General features: G+C 42.1%; 1 protein-coding gene and 1 non-coding gene across 2 annotated transcripts in view; one reads left to right on the top strand and one right to left on the bottom strand.

Annotated features, from left to right (window-relative positions):
* Positions 1–19,040, top strand: part of LOC126471074 (cytosolic carboxypeptidase 6) — a 1,596,780-nt gene that overhangs the window by 262,041 nt on the left and 1,315,699 nt on the right. The window lies entirely within an intron of this gene.
* Positions 12,645–12,717, bottom strand: Trnaa-agc (transfer RNA alanine (anticodon AGC)). Its single transcript has one exon. It is a non-coding gene; the product is annotated as a tRNA-Ala (tRNA).

Genomic DNA, 19,040 nt, shown 5'->3' with positions numbered 1-19,040 from the left:
AAGGTCCTGGAATCTATCCTCACCCGACGCATCCACCAGCATCTCCGCCAGCACCGCCTCCTTCCCGTTACCCAGTGTGGCTTTCGGCCGTCCTTCTCTTCCGACGACCTTCTCCTTCACCTCACTCATCTCCTTTCCGAACAGCTTAATTCCCGTCGCTCTGCAATCTTCCTCTCCCTGGACCTCGAACGTGCATATGACCATGTATGGCATTCCGGATTCCTCTTCAAGCTACAAACCTTCACCCTTCCCATTAACTACGTCCGTCTGATCGGCTCCTTTCTCTCCCGCCGTCCTTCCTATGTCACCATCCATAACACAGATTCCTACACCTTTTTCCCCTCTGCTGGTGTGCCCCAAGGCTCCGTCCTCTCCCCCCTTCTGTACCTTTTGTACACGGCGGACATGCCGCCACCGTCAGCCCCCGTCCACCTTCTCCAGTTTGCCGATGACACCACCTTCCTTGCCCTTGCCCCCACCCTACAGCGCTCCCAACACCTTCTCCAATCCCATCTTGACCGGTTCACCGCTTGGTGCAACCAGTGGTTGCTCACGGTCAATCCCTCCAAAACCCAGGCGATCACTGTAGGCAAAACCACCCCTTCCTTCCGCCTCCTTGACTTCTATCTCACCATTTATGGCCGTCCTATCGCCCTCACTCCCACCCTTAAGTACCTTGGCGTCACCCTCGACCGTCGCCTCTCCTGGACTCCCCACCTCCGGACAATCCAAGCCAAGGCACGCTCCCGCCTCAGTCTCCTCAAGCTCCTCTCTGGCCGTACGTGGGGTCTGGACCCCTCCACCAACCTCCACACCTATAAGTCCCTCATCCGCCCTATCCTTTGTTATGCCCATCTGGCTTGGATCTCCGCCCCCCCTACCTTTTACAAATCCCTCCAAATCCTTGAACGTCATGCTCTCTGCCTCGCCTATCGCATCCGTCTCCCATCCCCCACGCGGATCCTATACAATCTCATCCCCTTCCCCCACCTCCTCCTTTTCCTTGAAAGTATACGGATCCTGTACACCTCCCGCAAACTCGATCGTCCTCACCTGCTCGTCTCCCCGATCCTCTCCCACCCCCGCCCACTGCCGCGCCTGTATTCGCACGTCCCATCCGGTCTCCATCTCTCCACCCTCCTTACCCTGTCCCAAGGTGGCTTCCGCCAGCTCCCTCTCCCTGATGATGTCCTCCTCCCCTCCATCTACCCCTCCTATCAACTTTGACCCTGCCCCACCCCCCACTTCCGGTGTCCTTTCCTTTGGGCACCCTCCCTCCCTTCTCTTCCCTTCCCTTCTCTTTCCTTTTCCCACGTCCCCTCCCTCCGCCCCTCTTCCCCCGGGTTTCCCCTTCCCCTTCCTCCCTCCCCCCTTTCTCCCCTGCCCGTGGCATCTCTGCTCTCCCCTCTCGCTCTCCCACTCCCCTTCCTCCTCCTCCTCTCTTGGCAGGTCCCCGGACTCGCACACGCATAGTGAAAATTCGCGCGCCAGAGATCATTGACATCAGTATCTCGTGTGTGTGCTTCGTTTTGTGTTTCGTGCAGTTACGACTCCACTGTTCACATGTGCCATCGCCGTTCTCCGTGTTTTGTGCGCCGTGTCCACAAGTGTTAGTGTTTTTATAGTCCAACGTGAACGGCTGCATGTTTATTGTTTTTTTGTACCTCCATTTTTTTGCCCGCCGTTTTTTGAATTGTCTGTATCACCTCTATGTCATGTTATTGTTCCACTTGGCTGAAGAGCAGCGTAATGTGCTGCTGCCAGCCCGCCTGTATAGGTGATTAAAATTACAATAAAGGAAAAAAACAAAAAGAGAGAGAATCAGATGCGCCAGCAGTCGCAGCATGTTGACGTTGCCTGAACAGGTGCTTTTAGTCAAGCTGTATTATCAGAATGGGGAATGTGCTAGTTCAGCGTTACGATCCTATCGCCATAGGAAGGGGATTCGAATGGGTAAAGGTCCGTTGACAAATGTAGCCGTTGCGAGAATGATTTCGAAGTTCGTAGCCATGGGTTGTTCAGACGATAGACCCCGTAGTGGCCGACCGAGCACAAGGCGTAATGCTGCTGAGACAGTTCGGGAAGAAATGGAGACTAGCGGGTTCATCTATGCACGGGGAAGTCAGCGCTCGTGCAGTCGCACGTCGCACCGGCATTCCATACACTACTGTTTGGTTGGCACTTAGGCGTACCCTCCGATGCTATCCGTTCAAAATCCATCTGCATCATGAACTGTTACCAGGCGATTTAGTGAAGCGGAGAGCATTTAGGGTGTGGGCGTTTCAAAAGAGGGCGGAAGATGACGATTGGTTGAGTAACGTGATGTGGACCGACGACGCTCATTTCACGCTCAGAGGGTCTTTCAACGCTTACAACTGTAGAATTTGGGCTACCGAAAATCCTAGAGCTGTCGTGGAAACTCCATTGAACGACGAGAAAGTCACGGTATGAATTGGATTTACCACATCCACCGTTATCGGGCCTTTTTTCTTCGAGGAAATGCGCGATTCTGGTTTTGTAACTGCTACCGTGACGGGTGAGAGGTACGCAGATATGTTACAGAATCGCACATCCCCAGCCTGGCTGAGGAACACCTGCTGGAACGTACGATGTTTATGCAGGATGGCGCTCCACCCCATATTGCTAGACGCGTGAAAGATCTCTTGAGCGTGTCATTTGATGATGATCGTGTGCTCAGCCGCCACTTTCGTCATGCTTGCACTCTCAGGTTCCCAGACCTCAGTCGGTACGATTATTGGCCGTGGGGTTATCTGAAATCGCAAGTGTATCGTGATCGACCGACATATCTAGGGAAGCTGAAATACAACATCCGACGCCAATGCCTCACCATAACTCCGGACATGCTTTACAGTGCTGTTCACAACATTATTCCTCTACTAGAGCTATTGTTGAGGAATGATGGTGCACATGTTGAGCATTAGCTGAAAATAACATTATCTTTGCTTTGTCTTAATTTGTTATGCTAATTATTGCTATTCTGATCAGATGATGCGCCATCTGTCGGACATTTTTTGAACTGTCGTAATTTTTTGGTTCTAATAAAACCCCATGTCATTCCTAGAATGTGTGTCAATTTGTACCTCTATCTACATTATCCCATGATTTATTCATTTTTCCGGTAGGATGGCCGTGCGATTCTAGGCGCTACAGTCTGGAACCGAGCGACCGCTACGTCGCAGGATCGAATCCTGCCTCGGGCATGGATGTGTGTGATGTCCTTAGGTTAGTTAGGTTTAATTAGTTCTAAGTTCTAGGCGACTGATGACCTCAGAAGTTAAGTCGCATAGTGCTCAGAGCCATTTGAACCATTCTGAATTTATTCAGTTTTCTAATTTATACTGACTTTTTGATCACCCTATATGTAAATGCGTATGTAGCCGCGGTTTCATAAGCCTCAGTTTCATATAAAAACAATAACTATGTGAGTCCATTAAGCTATCTCTACTAGTCTTCAAGTTATTTACTAAAAAGTAAAGAAACGACCTCTTTCGTCACAGATTGTGTGTCATTTCTATTAATGACAGAGTTTAATTAGCGCAATCGATTACATTCATTAAATAATACAGCTGTACCAAATTTCACGACTTTAAAGTAAATAACAATCAATATATGTAATCTTAAGGAAATAGTTCAGCGGTCATGTTCCATTTTCGGTTCAGTTCTAAGAATTCTAATGGGCGAAGTTCTAATGCAGTCGAAATGAAAAATTTTCTGTAACTAAATCCATCTTAACTTCATTCACATAAAAATCATGAAGATTGTAAATTGATACCCGACAGAGCTATTAAATAATAAGTGTCTGAGAATGCAGCCATTTGGATGCTGCTGCCTGTGCCTAGGGCGGTTGACATCAGATGTTCCTTTCTGCTGTCCTCTGCACCCATACACACACATGAAAAAATGTTTTGCATCACCCCGGTTCCTAGAACTACTGAGAACAGACGTGGACTATGGATGTTGTATCACAGAAACAGTCCCTTTGACTGTTGAGAGATGTCACTAAACCCGCCCAAAGATGTAAACAACCATGCATGAGCCGCGCCTGTTAGACGGAGAAGGTCCGACAGCCGATCAGTAAACGTCATTTCACCAGGAAAGAGGTACACGGCTCATGTTGTCTGTAGTTAAAGCATGCCTAGTCGGTCAATACCTCAGTTCGATCGCGTCCGCATTGTTACTTTGTGCCAGGAAGGACTCTCAACAAGGGAAGTGTCCAGGCGTCTCGGAGTGAACCAAAGCGATATTGTTCAGACATAGACGAAATACAGAGAGACAGGAACTGTCGATAACATACTTCGCTCAGACCGCTCAAGGGCTATTACTGCAGTGGATGACCGCTATCTACGGACTATGACTCGAAGGAACCCTGACAGCAAGGCCACCTTGTTGAATAATGCTTTTCGTGCAGCCACAGGACGTCGTGTTACGACTCACACTGTGCGCAATAGGCTGCATGATGCGCAATTTCTCTCCCGACGTCCAAGGCGAGGTCAATCTTTGCAACCACGACACCATGCAGCGCGGTATAGGTGGGTCCAACAACATGCCGAATGGACCGCTCAGGATTGGCATCGCGTTCACTTCACCGATGGGTGTCGCATGTGCCTTCAACCAGACAATCGTCGGAGACGTGTTTGGAGGCAACCCGGTCAGGCTGAACGCCTCAGACATACTGTTCAGCGAGTGCAACAAGGTGGAGGTTGTCTGATAGTTTCGGGTGGCATTAGGTGGGGCCGACATACGCAGTTGGTGGTCATGGAAGGCGCCGTAACAGTTGTAAGATACGTGAAAGCCGTCCTCCGACCGATAGTGCAACCATACCGGCAGCATATTGGTGAGGGATTCGTCTCCATGGACGACAATTCGCGCCCCCATTGTGCACATATTATGAATGACTTTCTTCAGGGTAACTATATCGCTCGACTAGAGTGGCCAGCATGTTCTGCAGACATGAACTCTGTCGAACATACCTGGGATAGATGGAAAGGAGCTCCTCATGGACGACGTGACCCACCAACAACTCTGAGGGATCTACGCCAAATCGCCGTTGAGGAGTGGGACAATATAGACTAACAATGCCTTGATGAACTTGGGGATAGTATGCCACGACGAATACAGGCATGCATCAATGCAAGAGGACGTTCTGCTGGGTGTTAGAAGTACCAGTGTGTACAGCAATATGGACCACCACCTCCGAAGGTCACGCTATACGCTGGTTTTCATGAGCAATGAAATGGGAGGAAATGATGAATATGTTGATCTCTATTCCAATTTTCTGTACATGTTTCGGAACTCTTAGAAACGAGGTGATGCAAATCTTTGTTGATATGTGTATAAATACGGCCCTAGAGGCAGCAGACAGATACTTCGCACCGAACTACCAATCTACCATATCCGCGTCGGTCAAACGCCGGGATACGCTGTGTGATGGATGCCGTCACAGCCAGGCTCCTAACAAACGCATGTGTTCGGTATAAATAGGAAGTGAACTCACGAGGACTGTACGCCGTCCTGATCTTTTGGATTTCACAAAAGTAATTGTTTGTGTGCTGCCCGTAACGTTGACAAAACTGCATGGCAAGTAGTAAGATTATCTTCCGCGTTTGTGGTGAGGAATCAACTTTGATGAATAGAAGCCAGAGCCAAATATCATTTTAATTGGACCTTACCGTTGAGGTCTCCTCTGAACTGCTAATAGTGCTATTTATGATAGGGACAATATTATTATTACGATTATTGTTACGTTTGTGTATATAAACTTTTACTGAATATATTAATCAGTTAGAACTCAAAACTTTTATTAATAGCCATAGAGCCTCATCCCGCTAAGTAAATAGAAAGTAGGAAATTTTTCTTTGAGTGAGCACAAGTAGAATGTGGAGTCTGACAAGGTTGAGGCACCAAACTGGATGAAATTCCTGTTTTCGAAATTTGAATCGCATCATAAAGAACTGAAGAATAAGTTTGAATCCAACAGTATACAGTCAAGTAGTGAGACTGAGTCAAGAAATGAAGAAGTAAATGTAAACGTCGTGTGACTAGGACCGTTCGCTAGGTGCTAGTCTTTCGAATTGATGCCACTTAGGCGACTTGCGCGTTGATGGGGATGAAATGGTAACGATTAGGACAACACATCACCCAGTCCCTGAGCGGAGAAAGTCTCCGACCCAGCCGGAAATCGAACCCGGGCACTTAGGATTGACAGTCTGTCGCACTGACCACTCAGCTACCGAGGGCTGACTAGTAAAGAACTGAACAGTAAGATTCAGTATAGTAGTAGAGAACAAAAGGATGAAATGACCTGTAAACTGAACAGCTTAAATTATAAAACTGATTGTGACTAGGGCAACAGCTAAATAAATTGCATAGTATTTTCAAAACCGAAATTAGCCAAGTTCGAAAATATTTCAAAGATGTAGATGAACTTATGGAAGATAGGTTGTCAGAAAGATTAGGCAATGAATCCCAACTTTGCTCTAACCAATTACAAGATGTATTTACTAAAGTCAAAAATATATTAAGAAAGTGAATTTGCTCCAAGTCATGAGACAGTAAAAGAATTCCCTAGAAAGTGGTTTCACGGATGTCACATCTGCTGTAGTAGATCAAACCGTAAATGATTATCGTGGGACTAGAAGGTAAACTGTCTTGGTATTGGGAGAAAGAAACACTTACGCACCTAGAGGTAATGTAGATAGGATCATTGAATATCTGGAGCGAGTAGGAAGAGAAGCTGCTTTTCAGGAGCAGGAGCTAAATAATAATAGCTCTTCTAACAATCACGTAAATGATCACAGAAATAATGATAGTGTGAACGTATTTGGGTTGAGAATACAAGATCTAATTATCGGAGTCAAGGCCATGGTAGAGAAAGAGTGGGGAAGACAGCCACCACGCATCGCAGTAGTTATTATGACGAAAGCAGGAACGTAAATAATGTGCCGTTGAGACAAGACGGAGAGGAGAATGCTACCCTATCTGATTCTGTACCGAATGAACAAAACAGGCCGCGTGTGGGAAACTAAATCCCGTGTATGAGGAAACTGGCACTCACAAGGTGGAAACAGTAACACAGCCAGTAACAAAAACACAGACCACAGTCAGTCAGCACACGCAAACAGATAACAGAGATGACGAAACAGGAACAGACAGTACCAGTGATGTGCTAAACCACCCTCATTTTATTGTTGACATCATTTTGGACACTTTAGAAAAATGGGTCGAAAACGAAAACGCTATTTACAGGGTGGTCCATTGTTTGTGACAGGGCCAAATATCTCACGAAATAAGCGTCTAACGAAAAAACTACAAAGAACGAAACTTCTCTAGTTTGAAGGGGAAACCAGATGGCGCTATGGTTGGCCCGCGAGATGGTGCTGCCATAGGTCAAACGGATATCATCTGAGTTTTTTTAAATAAGAACCTCAATTTTTATTACATATTCGTCTAGTACGTTTAGAAATATGAATGTTTTAGTTGGACCACTTTTTTCGCTTTGTGATAGATGGCGCTGTAATTGTCACAAACGTTTAAGTACGTGGTATCACGTAACATTCCGCCAGTGCGGAAGGTATTTGCTTCGTGATACATTACCCCTGTTAAAATGGACCGTTTACCAATTGCGGAAAAGGTCGATATCATGTTGATGTATGGCTATTCTGATCAAAATGCCCAACGGGCTTGTGCTATGTATGCTGCTCGGTATCCTGGACGACATCATCCAAGTGTCCGGACCGTTCGCCGGATAGTTAGGTTATTTAAGGAAACAGGAAGTGTTCAGCCACATGTGAAACGTCAACCACGACCTGCAACAAATGATGATGCCCAAGTAGGTGTTTTAGCTGTAGTCGAGGCTAATCCCCACATCAGTAGCAGACAAATTGCGCGAGAATCGGGAATCTCAAAAAACGTCGGTGTTGAGAATGCTACATCAACATCGATTGCACCCGTACCATATTTCTATGCACCCGGAATTGCATGGCGACGACTTTGAACGTCGTGTACAGTTCTGCCACTGGGCACGAGAGAAATTACGGGACGATGACAGATATTTTGCACGCCTTCTATTTAGCGACGAAGAGTCATTCATCAACAGCGGTAACGTAGACCGGCATAATTTGCACCACAGGGCAACGGAAAATCCACGATGGCTGCGACAAGTGGAACATTAGCGACTTAGGCAAACAGAGATCATGTGAAACTCAGCTCGCCCTATTTGCCCAAGAAATTCACAGTGCCGCAGACACTGGCGAGCAGATTGATGCCGTATTCCTGGACTTCAGGAAGGCATTTGATACGGTTCCGCACTTACGTTTAGTGAAAAAAATACGAGCTTACGGAATATCGGACCAGGTTTGTGATTGGATTCAGGATTTCCTAGAAGAAAGAACACAACATGTCATTCTTAACGGTTCAAAATCTGCAGATGTAGAGGTAATTTCGGGAGTACCGCAGGGAAGCGTGATAGGACCTTTATTGTTTACAATATACATAAATGACTTAGTTGACAACATCGGTAGCTCCGTGAGGCTATTTGCAGATGACACGGTTGTCTACAAGAAAGTAGCAACATCAGAAGACTCGTACGTACTCCAGGAGGACCTGCAGAGGATTAATGCATGGTGCGACAGCTGGCAGCTTTCCCTAAACGTAGATAAATGTAATATAATGCGCATACATAGGGGCAGAAATCCATTCCAGTACGATTATGCCATAGGTGGTAAATCATTGGAAGCGGTAACGACCGTAAAATACTTAGGAGTTACTATCCGGAGTGATCTGAAGTGGAATGATCACATAAAACAAATAGTGGGAAAAGCAGGCGCCAGGTTGAGATTCATAGGAAGAATTCTAAGAAAATGTGACTCATCGACGAAAGAAGTAGCTTACAAAACGCTTGTTCGTCCGATTCTTGAGTATTGCTCATCAGTATGGGACCCTTACCAGGTTGGATTAATAGAAGAGATAGACATGATCCAGCGAAAAGCAGCGCGATTCGTCATGGGGACATTTAGTCAGCGCGAGAGCGTTACGGAGATGCTGAACAAGCTCCAGTGGCGGACACTTCAAGAAAGGCGTTACGCAATACGGAGAGGTTTATTATCGAAATTACGAGAGAGCACATTCCGGGAAGAGATGGGCAACATATTACTACCGCCCACATATATCTCGCGTAATGATCACAACGAAAAGATCCGAGAAATTAGAGCAAATACGGAGACTTACAAGCAGTCGTTCTTTCCACGCACAATTCGTGAATGGAACAGGGAAGGGGGGATCAGATAGTGGTACAATAAGTACCCTCCGCCACACACCGTAAGGTGGCTCGCGGAGTATAGATGTAGATGTAGATGTAGGCGGGTTAATGTATGGTGCGACATTACGGGAGGAAGGATAACTGGCCCCCATTGTATCGATGGCAATCTAAATGGTGCAGTGTATGCTGATTTCCTACGTAATGTTCTACCGATGTTACAACAAGATGTTTCACTGCATGACAGAGTGGCGATGTATTTCCCACATGATGGATGTCCGGCACATAGCTCGCGTGCGGTTGAAGCGGTACTGAATAGCACATTTCATGACAGATGGATTGGTCGTCGAAGCACCATACCATGGCCCGCACGTTCACCGGATCTGACGTCCCCGGATTTCTTTCTGTAGGGAAAGTTGAAGGATATTTGCTATCGTGGTCCACCAACAACGCCTGACAACATGCGTCAGCGCATTGTCAATGCATGTGCGAACATTACGGAAGGCGAACTACTCGCTGTTGAGAGGAATGTCGTTACACGTATTGCCAAATGCATTGAGGTTGACGGACATCATTATGAGCATTTATTGCATTAATGTGGTATTTACAGATAATCACGCTGTTACAGCATGCGTTCTCAGAAATGATAACTCCACAAAGGTACATGTATCACATTGGAACAACCAAAATAAAATGTTCAAACCTAGCTACGTTCTGTATTTTAGTTTTGAAAACCTACCTGTTACCAACTGTTGGTCTAAAATTGTGAGCCGTATGTTTGTTACTATTACAGCGCCATCTATCACAAAGCGAGAAAAGTAGTCCACCTAAAACATTCATATTTCGTTACGTACAACACGAATATGTAATAAAAAATGGGGGTTCCTATTTTTAAAAAACGATGTTGTATCAGTTTGACCTATGACAGCGCCATCTAGCGGGCCAACCATAGCGCCATCTGGTTTTCCCCTTCAAGCTTGACAAGTTTCGTTCTTTGTAATTTTTTGTTTGACTCTTATTTCGTGAGATGTTCTGCCCGATCACGATCGATGGACCACCCAGTATAATACGGAGGAACAAATTACCTGGTTTGATTCAGATATGGACGAAGATGAAATAAAGGCTTACACTTCGACAATAATGGCAGTCTGAAGGCTAAAATTCCATTAGAGGAATCAGAGTCAGTTTTGCAAGGTTTGGAAGAGAAAGATTTGATGGTCAAATGGAGTAGCAGTAATAATGAAGCCAACGAACCTATTACTTCTATTGACACTTAACAAACTGTAAAAGCCGTCGACAGTGTTATAGATAGCTGTGTTACGCAGGGAAGCAATTGCTCAGAGGTAGAGTAGTTTAGCTGATGTGCAGCAAACGAAAGTAGAAGTAGTCGTCAAGTGCTGTGATTTAAAATTCGTGGACAGCTTGTAAAAGGCAGCTGAGAATGTAGAGATTGAAGACCCCGTGAATCTGAGAGTGAATGTACTTCCTACCGAACAAAATAACTTTAGCCGGAAACAGATTGAAATGATATATTAGAAGACTTTCATGAGTAACCTGTTCCGACTACAATAACTCATCCTATTGTAAAAACTTGCATCTCACCAGTAACAGTACGTAGTCTTCTTGATAGTGGCAATGAAGCAGTGCTTTGTCCCAAGTATTCTTTGATTCTATTCTTAATTATATTCAATTAACTGTCAAGAAAGTAAGTGGATTAAGAACAATAGATGCTACCGGACAAGTGTCTGGACCAGTACAGCACGAAAGTTTCATACCACTTGATATAGGTGATATAGTAATAGATTCACCCCGTTTAATCGTGCTTGTTTTGAGTGATGAGATGTTAATTGGCACAGATCTCTTACAAAAATATAAAGGAAGGATTGATTTTGATCAGAGCCACTTAGTATTAACCTTACCTGATTCTCGGGTTCCTGAAGAGCCTTTCTTAGGAAATTATATAGGCAGTAATAATGAAGCGTAGGAACTGCCTATTAGAGTAATAAGGAATGAGGGATACTTGCAGGAAGATACTGAATTCAGTAATAACGGAAAAAATGATAATACGGAAGGGAACTATATCCGGCAAAGGTATAGTCAAGAAATCAAATTTCTGATAAACAGAGAGCAGAATTAAGGGACGTATAAACCACTCATCACAACGTATTCTCCAATACACCTGGTGAATTTAAATGGTATTAGTGCCGTTTGAATGTGAAGCCTGGGCAGGTATTTTTTAAGAAGCATTACCAGATACATGTTTCTAAAAAGCAAGCGATTATGAAAGAAACTCAACATATGTTGGCATGATGCGTCATAGAGCAAGCAATTAGTGAATGTAATAATCCTCTTGTTGTTGCGCCAAACATGATGGTAGCGTTAGATTAGTACTGTACGCGCACTGGCGAAATGAAATTCTTATAAGAAATGGTGACCGTTCTCAAAATATGGACGAACTGATATAAAAAATGCGAAAAGTTAGGTATTTTACATCTATAGACATAACTTGTCAACACTGGAATTTTCCCCTGGCCAAAGAATCATTTAAATATGCAGCCCTTTTGGATGAAGAAGTGTGGCTTTGAAGGAGTAATGGCTTATGTACTGGGGCAGGAACTGTTGGATAAGGTGAATATTTATGCATACATGGGTAGAACATACCAGTCTATTAGATAGGGGCTACAAGCTGTAGACACAGGACATATGAAATGAAAGTTCGAGAAGACTTAGTGCGTAAGAGACAAAATAAAATTCTAGGGCCAAGAAATTAGCAGAGAAGGTGTATTACCTGATCTTTCCAAATGATCACGCATTGAAAAGTCTGAAACACCCAAAAAGAAAAAGTAGCTTAGGTCAATCTTCAGTTTATTCGGGTTATACCACCGTTTTCTTAAAAATCTCCTGTTTAATACACCTTATTTACTGCAGTTTTTGAAGATGAATGCCTCATGGGTTTTGACTTAACAGTGCCGGTCTGCTTTTGAAGACTTAAAAAACGGTCTGATGAGAGTAGTCCTATTTTACACTATCGAGATTTCTTGAACCTCTTTCCTATATCAGTTGACGTAAGTGTTATGGAACGGCAGTAGAAGTGCTTCAGATGAAAGCAGAAGACGACCGAAAGATACAAAAAACAATTGTGTTTGAGAGCCGTTCACTGCAACATGCTGAGTGAAACTATAGAATTTCGGAATTAGAGGCACTGGCTATCGTGTTTGGTATGCAAAAGGTTGAGCATTATTTGTTAGGGCAGAAGGTGATAATCTATAGTGATCAAAAGGCACTTACGTCTTTAAAAACTTGGAAAATGAGACACCCAAGACTAACCAGGTGGATAATGATCGAAGCAGAAGAAATGAATTAAAATTTATGCTGCGGCCGGGACTCGAACCCAGGCCTTCTTGCTTGCTAGGCAGACACGCTAACTATTACACCACCACAGCACCATGGTCAACATTCCTCCACAAAATACTCAACACAAACTTCAATTCATATCTACCGCTTTTTTTCCCTTACAATGTCACTACTGCCAGGGCTCTCCGACATTGGGATAACACCCCAGCGTTGGACGTAATGGGAAAGTCCTGTACCATAGGTGATCTTATACATCTTATAATTAAATGTTTGCCTTAGACATTTAAGTCTAAGCAAGAAGACCCAGGTTCGAGTCCCGGCCCCAGCGCAAATTTTAATTCATTTCTCATGCTTCGATCACTATCGAAGATAATGAAGAGACTTAAACGTCTCAGGGAAACATTTAATTCTAACCAGGTGGAGTGCGCACTTTCAGCAGTTCGACGTCGAGGTTAAATACATCGAAGGGAATAACAATCTGGTAGAAGATGGGCTATCAAGAAGTGCTGAGTTACGCATAGAATCAGAAATTCCGTTAGCAGACAGGAAAGAAGTGTGCATGTTGGCAGTACATGAGCTCCAGGAGTAAAGTGACTTGAAGAAAGTATGATCGTTTGAGGTTTGTCAAAAGCCATTTAGGAGTTGCTAGTTATTCAAAAGTTGGCAATACTATTACCTATATAAAGGAATTTTATTCCGAAGAAAAATCTTAAGTCAACAGAACGGAAAATATGTTTCCCATCACAACATGAGGATTTACTAATACATTACGCGCATGTACGATACGGCCGTTATGGGGCCAAGAAATGCATTGCTAAATTAAGCGAGGAAGTGATTTTGGACAACACGCATCGTAGTGCAGCAAGAAGCATCCGATGTTGTTTATCGGAAGGTATGTGCAGTAAACAGTCTAGTGCAGGGAGATATGCACAATGTAGAACCAAGTGACCTCTGGAATTACGTGCAGTCGATCTTTCTAGCCCCATACAGACAGCTATAGGAGGGTGTACCCATGTTTTTGTGGTGATAGACGGTTTTAGCAAGTATGTAAAACTAATCCAATAAAGAGAACTAATGCCAAAACACTGACAGACAAGCTAGAAAAGTGCTATTTTGTAAAAATTGGCAAGTCTAAGAGTCTCTTATCGGATAATGGTCAGCATTTTGTATCTGAGAAATTTAAAGCATGTATAGAAAAGGCCGGAATTCACCGTATAGGGATTTAGGTGTATTTTCCACAGCGAAATATGAACAAGAACGTTATGCATGAGCTAAAAAGAAAGTGTAGGACTTACTATGCCAGGAAACGTTCTACTTTGGGCGATCATATCATCAATCATAAACATGATGCAACAGGCTTTGGTCTTTGTGATCTAATGTTTGCTCAGGAACCCGTAGATCCTTTCACACATGGTCGATTTTCCAGTCGTATCTTAGAGTTCTATACGTGAGAAGGGGGCTAACAAACGTAAAAGAGATTTGGTCAGAAAAAAGGCGGCATGTCGCAAAATCTTTCACCACTAGTTGTGGCACTGGTGGACTAGTGCTAATCAAAACTAAGCAGAAATCTAAGATAATTTCAGCGGAAACAAAGAAGTTTATGCATGTTTGTCAAGGACCATTCACAATAGTAGGTAAGCCTCATACCATTTCGAATAACCGAAAAGTAAGAAAAACTAGGTCTACGAGATATTGTAGATCTGAAGCGAATTAAAAGTAACAGTAACTAGATTGTGCAGGGAGCCTGCTACTCTTTGACGGATACAAAGTTTGGCGTATGCAGTCCCAGCTGGATGAAGCGTAATCTCCCTTTCAGCTTTCATTCCCTTCTTCTGACCTATCTGCAATATTTAAGGAATTTTCTTCATGTTGTACATATGCTGTTAGTTTGTGATGTCTTTCTAGTAAGAAAGAACGATTCCCGAACATGACTATACCAAAATTCTTACTTACAAGAGAATATGAAAAGTAGTTTTCAGTAGTAAATTCCGTATCTTGAAATAAAAATGGGTAAATTTTGGGCACCAACGATAGAAAAATAATGAATGGAATAAATAAATAATAAATGAGCGCCACAAAAGGAATTAAACAGTATAGTGCAGATACTTTGCGGCTAGATAATAAATTGAAACTGATGATTTCTAAAATATGGAACAATATACTCGGCATAAATTAATAATTTTCATTTGGCGGTAAGGTTGTCTGAAGGTAAGAGACAGTAATAAAATGGTGCCAACAGAATTAAACCAAGTTAAAGGAGATGTATGGAAGTGATATTGAGATCGGTAGGCTGACGAAGAAAACTGGGAGAAACAACTGTCGAAATATATGAATAAATGAAAATAGGGAAAAATGGGAGAAATGAAGTCAGTAGGCTGACATTTACTTTGAAATGGTCGAAAATTGATTACTAATTGCGTCACATCTTGTAAGAAAAATGGTTGAGAACCGCGTAATCTTCCTTTATTGAGGTGGTCATTTAAGAGATAAATACAAGCACTCACAGAGAACACTGCAGATAACCCAATGTGTCATGAAATGCAGATCATAAAGTATGGGAATGTTATAATAAAAACAGCTTTTTGATTATGTGTGCGACAAAGCTAAGTAATTGCTGTCGAACAAAAGACTTCTTTAGCATACTAATTAGAACGATAATTAAGCCATATGAAGATATAACTTACAAAAGTTACTCGATTTTCGGAGCAAAGCAACATCTAAAGTAATGAAGTAAATTGCAAACTAGCCTAAAGTGTGACTATTTAAAACTGTGTTGATTCTTCAGTGCAAAATTACTGTTCTATATAAAAAGAAAATTGCAAAGTTTGTGATTAAAGCTAAATATTGAATTAACATATCTTAATTAATGACTTTGAAAAAGTTAATAAGTTTTCCAAATACTAAACTGAAAGAAATGAAAAGAAATTTTTTGTGGTAACTACTCATTTATTTAAATTATCGGAGGAAAACAGATTATAGTATGTGTTTTGTTCTCCCTTACATGCAAGTTGAAAATAGAACCTAAGTCTATGTTATCTGTTTCTCAGGGACACAGAGGTTTCATGTTAGACAGGCTACAAACACTCTTGGAGAAGAAACCGAGAAGGTTACAACATTCACAACGCAGTACATCCTTCGATATCCCATTTGTATAACATTATCGTGAAGAACGGCGTAGTGACTTCTCACCCTCTCCCTTAATTGTTTTAGTGAAAGTGGTTCATACATATGCTCAAACTTGTTCCTACGATTGTGATTTAATGAGTGAGTACTGTAGAGCAAAATGTTCTGCGTGTTTCTCTTTCAGGTAAAGACTGAAAAATATGAATCACAAAAACAATTTTGTAATAATAAAAAATTTTATATCATGTTCATATGTTTTTATGTACATGATCTGTAAAACTCCATTATATCATGATGTTCTATGCACACATATATATGTATATTGTTAATTTCGTGGCTATAGTATTAAGGGAAATTTTGCTAAAATCACTTTCATTTAAAAGAAGTCAGATATAATAACATTACTTGTCTCTAATACTTAATTTTGATCAAAAATAAATTTTTTCACAAAAATACAGGGTGATGTAGCAAAACAAACGCTGTATCATTTGAGAGGTAGAGGCGAGTGCGTGTGCCGAACTTACCTCAATGCGCTGGAACTAGCACTACGTCATCATTATGTGCCTGCAGATAGCACACAGGGTATTGCGACGTAGTCTAAGAATGAGATTAGAAACTTAAAATCACTTTTCCAAACTTTGTAAATATATGCTCCAGTATATTAATGTTAAAGTACACTGTTTAAAGAAAAAAATAAGTGGCGCTATTTATTGCAGCTAGAAAGCTAAAAATTGTTCAGAATGTCAAAATACGTGTCACAATCAACTGGACGATATTTTGGTCAAAATTTCCGTTTTTATGAGAAAATCAAGGTGCTAAATATTAGGCACAGAAAGATGAAAATTCTTACGTAGTCTCAGTCTCACATGAAAACATGAACTACTTGACTCCATTAAGCTACCTTTACTAGTTTTCAATTTATTTACAAAAGACCAACTTCGGGACAGAAATGTCCTTTTTCGTATTAGATTGGCTTGTCTCTGTTGGAACCATTTTATTATTCTCTCTTATCTTCAGACAGCCTTACCGCCAAGTTGAAAGTTACTAATTTATGCAGAGTTTATGGTTTAATATTTTAGAAATCATCAGTTTTAATTACTGCACTTGATTACATTCATTACATAGCAAAACTCTACCAAGTTTTAAGACTTTCGTGTAAATAACAATCAGTTTTAGGACTCTTAAAGAAGTAGTTGAGAGGTCATGTTCTACTGCCTGTCCTGTTCCAAAATTTCTAGCCGGGAAAGTTGAAATGCACTCAAACTGAAACCTTTTTTAAGTAAATAAATCCACCTTCATTCATATAAAAATTTTGATGAATGTAAACTGATACCCAACAGAGTTATTAAATAATATGTGTCCGAGAAAGCAGCCATTTAGATGCGGCTGCCTGCGTCTAGAGCGGTTGACAGGAGATTGTAGTTCGGCCGTCCGCCGCGCCAATACATAAGTATGGCCAGAGAGGCAGTTGAGAGACACTTCCCACTGACCTATCAATCTATCTGCATCAGTTAAACTGTGGCATCCGCTCTGTCTCGGATAACATCATAGTTAGCACCTGCCAAACACATGTGAACTCCTGAAGACTGTACACCGTCCTGGATCGCTTAGATTTCGCAAAGGAGACACTTCTCACCAAGGTATCAATCTCTCTGCGTTAGTCAGGCAGATACCAAACGTGTTCGGTAAAAGTAGGAAGTCCTGGATCACTTAAATTTCACAGAAGTAACTGTTGATGTGACACCGATAATGTGGATAAAACAGCGTGCCAAGTGGCCAGAGCGATAGCCCACTTTACTTGAAACTTACTGTAGTGGTCACCTCTGAAGTTCTAATAGTGTTGTTTACGATAAGGACATTACTATTACTATTATTATTATTATTATTCTTTCTTTCTTTTCTCAGACGTTATGTCTGATCAAAAATGGAAAGTGACGCGGACCTTGATCAAGCGTGACTTCCTTTTAACTGTACGGTATATGTTATATTGCATTTAGGAACTTTCGGGTAATTGAACATTTATCAATAATTACAGATTTCTGTAGTTGTATATATAAGCTTGGATGTAGCTGTATTGCATTGATGGTTGGTTGGTTGGTTGGTTTTGGGGGAAGAGACCAAACAGCGAGGTCATCGGTCTCATCGGAGTAGGGAAGGACAGGGAAGGAAGTCGGCCGTGCCATTTCAGAAGAACCATCCCGGCATTTGCCTGGAGCGATTTAGGGAAATCACGGAAAACGTAAATCAGGATGGCCGGACGCGGGATTGAACCGTCGTCCTCTCGAATGTGAGTCCAGTGTGCATTGATGTACTGGTGGATATTGTGTGGTATGACTCCTGTAGTTGATAGTATAATTGGTATAATGTCAACTTTATCCTGATGCCACATGTCCTTGACTTCCTCAGCCAGTTGGATGTATTTTTCAATTTTTTCTCCTGCTTTCTTTTGTATATTTGTTGTATTGGGTATGGATATTTGGATTAGTTGTGTTAATTTCTTCTTTTTATTGGTGAGTATGATGTCAGGTTTGTTATGTGGTGTTGTTTTATCTGTTATAATGGTTATGTTCCAGTATAATTTGTATTCACCATTCTCCAGTACATTTTGTGGTGCATACTTGTTTGTGGGAACATGTTGTTTTAGATGTTTATGTTGTAAGGCAAGCTGTTGATGTATTATTTTTGCTATATTGTCATGTCTTCAGGGGTATTCTGTATTTGCTAGTATTGTACACCCGCTTGTGATGTGATCTACTGTTTCTATTTGTAGTTTGCAAAGTCTGCATTTATCTGTTGTGGTATTGGGATCTTTAATAATATGCTTGCTGTAATATCTGGTGTTTATTGTTTGATCCTGTATTGCAATCATGAATCCTTCCGTCTCACTGTATATATTGCCTTTTCTTAGCCATGTGTTGGATGCGTCTTGATCGATGTGCGGCTGTGTTAGATGATACGGGTGCTTGCCATGTAGTGTTTTCTTTTTCCAATTTACTTTCTTCGTATCTGTTGATGTTATGTGATCTAAAGGGTTGAAGAAGTGGTTATGAAATTGCAGTGGTGTAGCCGATGTATTTATATGAGTGATTGCTTTGTGTATTTTGCTAGTTTCTGCTCATTCTATAAAGAATTTTCTTAAATTGTCTACCTGTCCATAATGTAGGTTTTGTGTGTCGATAAATCCCCTTCCTCCTTCCTTTCTGCTTAATGTGAATCTTTCAGTTGCTGAATGTATGTGATGTATTCTATATTTGTGGCATTGTGATCGTGTAAGTGTATTGAGTGCCTC

Source organism: Schistocerca serialis, chromosome 3 (assembly GCF_023864345.2).
Source record: "Schistocerca serialis cubense isolate TAMUIC-IGC-003099 chromosome 3, iqSchSeri2.2, whole genome shotgun sequence".
NCBI lineage: Eukaryota > Metazoa > Arthropoda > Insecta > Orthoptera > Acrididae > Schistocerca > Schistocerca serialis.
This window is presented reverse-complemented; position numbering and strand designations above follow the sequence as displayed.